Raw genomic sequence first — 6,573 nt, 5'->3', positions numbered from 1 at the left:
GTCAGTCTGTCCGTCTGTCCGTCCGTATGAACACCTGGATCTCAGAGATTATAAGAGCTAGAGACACCAAATTTTGCACAAAGATGCCTTATGTGTGTACGCTATACGAGTTTGTTTTATTTTTTTATTTTTCCCCGATCTTTTTTAATTTCTATAATAATTCTAAACATATGTACAGAGTATTTCAAAGTCGGGACACTCGACTTTAGCTTTTTTACTTGTTTAATCTACAAAAAATTAATTTAAATTAAATTCAAATTCAATAAAATGTATAAAATATGGGTATAGACATATGTTTCAAAAGCAGATACATTTACATCGGGATTGTGCCTACTCGTACACATTATGCGAAAAATGTCGATCTGCTTCAATCGTGTGACGCACAGCATCAATGTTTTCCGCTTCCCTTGACGTCATTGGTCGACCTTCATGAAATTCATCATTGATACTAGCACGTAAGCGAAACTTTAAATCAAATTTAAATCGTAAAAATTGAACCATCGAAAACATTCACAAGCATTGTCCATTTCTTTTTACATTTTTATTCCTGTTTCGAGCAAACAAGAATTGGTTCTGAAAAAAAAAAAATCAGTTTTAATAATATTTTTCAGAACATTAAGTACTTAGCAGCCTTCATAATGAACGATATAGTACCCCTTTATATCTCTCTTACCTTCGAGTTAATGGCGAACCGAAGAATACTTTTTTGAATCAATGTTCATTTTACTTTTTTCAGAGGTTCGTTAAATAAATGGGCAACAATTGGGTAATTAAGTCCAATCATATTATAATCGACGAGCTCATAGTAATTGTAAATTGAAATCCATGTATGTAAGAATGTATCCACACTGTATCCACTTAATGGTCAAATTTGGAATTAAGGTAATTAAATTTAAGAAAAATATTTTCTAAATTTGGAGGAAAACGTCTCCATAAATCTTGTAAATCTTTAATATATTAAATAAATAAAGTATGTTCATTTATTAGTTGAATATTTAAAATGCACTTTTAAGAGTGCATTAATTACATTTCATGGTTTCAATTAAAATTGAAATTTGAAGTAAATGTGGAAGTGTACTAGGGACGTACATACATTTTTTTCAACTTGTTCTAAGTATTACTCCACGTTTGGTCGACCATGGCAACCGTTCACGATTAACGCGTGATGGAACAATGTCTGATATGAGAACAACATTCTTAATGTGCAAAATGGCTCCAATCATTTTATATACTTGTATAAAGCATTTTTTTTTTAAGAACTCTATTTTAATCTTCATATTCTTAATCAGAACCAGTTATACTGTGTTTCCGTCAAGAGAAAATCCCCATGATGGAGGTTATTTAGCTGATTGAACAGACTGAAGGACATTTCGACATAGATTTCATTCGTCATATCATACTACAATGCCAATATTGCTTACCAAGCCTGCAGAAACATTCATTTAAGACATCTTATCCAAGTGGTCCAGAGCAATGTTCTGTATACCCATATCAGAAGTTTTCAAATTTGAAGAGCTTACTGCACAGATACAAACATACAAGTATAATACGAGTACAGCAGGGGTTCCTGCTCCGGAAATCGCAGGAATTTTGCGAATTTCCTCCACTTAGAGCTCAGATCTCCAAACAAATTGGGAAAACATTGGGTTTTTGCGGACACAGGTGTACAGGGCACATAGTCTCTGATATTTCCACTAATTCTTGTTATAATATTTGTTGAAAATGTATTCAAATACACCTAATTTGTTTTTACACGGTAGATTGGTTCCAGAAAAAGTCGTGTAAAAAAATATAAAAATATGTAATTTTAAATTGTGCTAAATGGAATAAAGTCTTAAATGTACAACTAATTCTGTTTTTACACGGTAGAGTGGTTCCAGAAACAACCGTGTTAAAAAAGACATTGTATGTGCATATGTAAAAATAGGTGATTGGTTCCTTATTTGTAAAGAAATATATATGCAATTTTGAATTTTTAATTTTTTTGATATAATCAAAATCGTGTAAAAAAGACCGTGTAAAAACAGAATTAGGTGTACATAATAATCGAACGAAATGCTTGAATTGAGCGCTAGTTGTCGGCAGCGCCATCTATGGCTTTAAGCTTCTCCAAGCGCTTTCGCTTGCATATTAAGCTTTTCGGTTTGTGACTTGGATGCACGAAAGACATGGCTTAGAATCGCCGTTAAGCTTAATTACTGAGGCACTTGCCAGTTGGGTGATGAACCCAATTCGCCAAATCCCGTACTTGTCGTTAGATCTCTAATGGCTTTTGCTGTTGTTGTTGCTGTGGCTCGTGCAGTATAGATAATTGCTCTACTAACGAAAACAGGGGGGCTGTCAACAGAAGATAAAGCGTTGCTGCAGCAATGTAGAGAAAGCAGCATAGGCCCAGACAGAGTAGGAGCTGTCGTAAAATTGTCTGATAAGTGCGTGGACCCAAATCGATATGCATGAGTACTTGCCAGCTGTGTGATATTGGCGTCGATTGCTCCAGCGGCGAGTCGGGTGCCCGGGGCGAACATAAAAAAGCGAATAATCAGCGGTCCAAGCAATACGCAGACGGGCGTGAGGCGTGCCGCAGCATGAACAAATCCAGGCAGGGACACCTTCCGCCAGATGAGCAACAGCCAGAGCAGCAGTAGCGACAAATAGGTATGTGCTCCAGCTGTGCACGCAGCAGTAAGTAGAGGGGTCAGCAGCGGCAATAACTGGCGGTAACCAAATAGGGCGAAGCAGGCGACAAGACCAGCGGCAAGCCAACCTGTAAAGAGTAAAAAGGTAACTTAATTGAGCTTCACCTAAGCTTGGAAAGAGATAGCGTTATTCTGTAGGCTCTTTAGAGCTTCAACTAAATCTTGATGCACGGCAGAGTCCAATGAGCTTCCTGTTATGCCGTTTCTAAATCCTCTCCCAAAAATTCTATTTCCATATATTTATATGCTCAACAAGTAGAATGGCTTTTTTATGCCCTACATAAACAGCTATATGATATAGATTTCAATAAAACTTCAGAGTGTGGTGAGACATTTTAAGGAACTTATTGAAACCAAATTCGATTCCAATATAGAACATTCTATATTCATAGTATTTAGGAAAGAGTTAATTTATCAGAAAATTCACAATTTAGTTCCACAATATTATTATTTAATTTTTCAGAAACTTCACAATTTAATTCTCGAGATGCCAGCGCTTAGGTTCTTGGTATGAGCAACGCAGAGGAGGGCGAGGCCACAATTTATTTATTTAATTTATCAGAAATTTCACAATATTATTATTTAATTTTTCAGAAATTTCACAATATTATTCTCGATTTGCCAGAGCTTAGGTGAGAGGCAATAGTTTGCTTCTTAGTTGTTGCGTCCCAATAGTTTTTCTCTAGCGATTGAATCAGTAAACAGCGGTTGTGGAAAATTTGATTCTCAAGTGAACTTCTTGTACGGGAAAAATTAGTATGAAACATTTAAAATAAACCAGTCTGTTAGTTTTGTGTTTTGAGTTTGAGTGTTTTGATAAACATAAATCAGCTGCGGGTACCAGCTATGTTATTAGGAGAGTGCGCTGGATGTGAAAAGGGAATATAATAATAAACATTTTATAATTATTGTAGTAATAACAATAGGTCCATTTGAAGTGTGGTCCCAGGTTCAATATGGACTTGCAAACTTCTGTGAACTACATTTACTGTAACCCTTAAAACTCTATGTATTAGATTAGATTTCTCCTACTTAGGCTTTTCTAGTTTTTTTTATTAAAGATTAAAACGAAGAATATTCGTGTTAATATGGTAAGAAGGAGGATTTCCGAAGCTTACCACTTGCCATGAGAAATCCATTGATCGGTACGCTCAACTGTCCGCAACGCCACAGCAAATTTCCTAGGCAGAGACCCAGAATATAGGCGGCGATGCGCAAGAAAACGTTGCTCAATACAAGATTGTGACGTGCCAGCTGCTGCTCCAAGGATGTGGGATGAAGTGAGACACCCCGGGACTGCCATTGCCAGAGTGTGGCGGCCAACAGGGAGAGTGCATAGAGGGCGCCACCAATGAGCGCCGCGAATCGCGGCTGCACTGAAGCCAACATCAGCAACAAACAAGCAGCTGCATGGAGTTGCAGCTCCAGCCCCAGCGGCCATATCCAGGGCATACAGCGTTCGGTCAATGCTCGATAGCAGTCTGCGTAGAGCAGCTGCCAGACGGATTGACGGACACAGTTCAGATGATCCAGTGAGGCCGGAGTTAGGAGCACGTTCCGTTGCAGGTGCAGATCAAGCAGAGCACCCAGGTGCATACAGCAGGCATAGAGTGGCGCCCAGCTAGAATTATATAAATACTTATAAAGAGTATAGAAGTAAAAGAGTATACAGTTTCCATACTTTAATTAACTCTCGAGATAAGTCGCTTTAAAAGTGGTACAGTGGTCACTTTTATTATTGATCTGTGAATTATTTTTAACAATTTGCACACAAGAAGTACCATTCATGGATTTAGGAAAGATTTGTGGTAATTCAAAATGTATTACAACTATTAGTATGTACCTCATGTTATTATCTTTTCGTTTCATAGCTTTTTTAGAAACTTCAATAAAGCGCTAAAAAAGGACCACTATTTTCTACACCTATTGGACAAGTGCAAGAAGTTCTTTATTTGTAAAGCTATATCGGAAAAATGTCATATATCAGATATAAGGACTTTACATTGTGAATTGCTGTTTAACTTTTTATATTTGTCCATTTTGTTTAATTAATTAGAAAAGGCTAAGATATCTTTACTTCAACTGTAAATGTTTTTAGGAAAAGTGAATAAATTAAATTTAGAAGATACATACAATTTAATGGAATTTTAACTACATGCATGAGGCTTCTGAGATATACAAGTATATAGAGTTGCAAAAGGAATCAGATTAAACAAGTAAAATGTTAACAAAACAAAAAAAAAAACCATTTCAATGAACTTTATGTTTCGAGGATGATTTTGAGGAATAGAATTTACAGCTATTTGGACTAAATGAGGTAGTTTTGTAGTTTTCTCAACAACAAAAAATACAGACGAATTGATAACATCCTCCTTTTTTGAAGTCGGTTAGAAAAAGTCGTAGTGTGAAAATATTTGCTTGTTTTGTTTGAAATATCGAAGAGTTCTTTGATAAAACATATGAATTTAAGTTTTGTCGTATCGGAATACGATATCATATCATTTTTATGGGAACAATATGTTTATATGATATTCAAAGCGAGCAACCGAGCAAGTACCTACCATACCAGACGTTGGGCCAGCATTGTAGCTAGATGGGCGAGCTGGGCGGACAGTTCCAGTGGCTGGGTTGGGAGCATGCGAAGGAACTCCTGCGCCAACTTGCAGCCGTAGATCAGAAAGTAGATGTCGAGCATGTAGCCAATGGGCTCTGCATCTGTGGGCAGAGAGCTGGCGCCTAGTTGCGCCGCAAGCTGTGAACCCATCCAGAGCAGCGTCCAGGCGAACAGAATCAACGACTGCGTGCCATTGTCAACACGGGAGAAGAGTCTTTGGGTCGTTTGCTTAAGAGAGCTATGCAATATCCATTGTCTGTAGTGTAGGCTAGGGGCCTTCTTAGTCTGTCCAATGTCCGATTGGAGTTGGGGCGTTAGACGCAGCAGTTTAAGGCTGTGTAGCAGAAACTTGCGTCGCCACAAATTCGCCAGACTATGCGTCAGTGTGGCAAGCTGGACGGGTGGGTTATCTCTCTCAGAATCCTTCTGTTGGAAATGGAGCAGCAGCTCCAGTAATGCGTAGTAGCCGCAAGCTACGCTCACGTACACTAGACATATGTGTAGATGCATCGAGCGCCAGGGCCGGAAGTCGTTAGTGATTCGACGCTGCTGCAGCAGACGCTGCCCAATGAGCACATGATTGCGTTCATAGGCAACAGGCTCTAGGATACTATTAAGCTCCTCATCGCTGCGGCAGCTGTGCGGCAGGCAGAGCTGCTGTCTCACCAAAACTAAACCCTTATCTGACTCTCCGGCCAGCTGCAGTTCGTAGTCCGCTATTAGTAGCTGGAGAGGGAAGGGCGGCGTAATGTTGAGGAGCTGTGAGTTATGTAGCTGATGGCAGAGCCGATAGTTTTGCAGTCGTACGGACATCCCGGAGGATCTTTCGTAGACTCCGCCGGCGTAGTATGCACTCGCATCGTACACTGTGAGAGTGAAAGGAGATTATCATTCTATATATTACTAGGAAATTCTTCCACTTGTTGTTCTTACATGGTTGATGAAAAGTAGAAGAAATAACTTTTCAAATAGATTTGTCTGTTTTGCAACTGTTTTTGTGGAATAATAAAATAATCTTTCCCTACTCTTTGAAAAAGCTGCACAATCGATGGATAAATTGAAGAGCTCTGCTCGTAGAAATTGTTGGCATACGGAATAATTTAGAACACTTCTTGAGCACAAAGCTAGGCACGAAGTCTCTCCAGAATGAGTACGAGGATTATCGGGTTTTAAATACTAGATAGAACACAGGACTTGCCAATAATGGAAGAATATACCGAAAGGGAGAGTTCTAGCAATATCAAACAATCTAAAAAATAAAAA

Source organism: Scaptodrosophila lebanonensis, unplaced genomic scaffold (assembly GCF_003285725.1).
Source record: "Scaptodrosophila lebanonensis strain 11010-0011.00,11010-0021.00 unplaced genomic scaffold, SlebRS2 tig00000129-arrow-arrow-pilon, whole genome shotgun sequence".
NCBI lineage: Eukaryota > Metazoa > Arthropoda > Insecta > Diptera > Drosophilidae > Scaptodrosophila > Scaptodrosophila lebanonensis.
The sequence above is the reverse complement of the archived record's forward strand: the minus strand, read 5'-3'. Positions refer to the sequence as shown.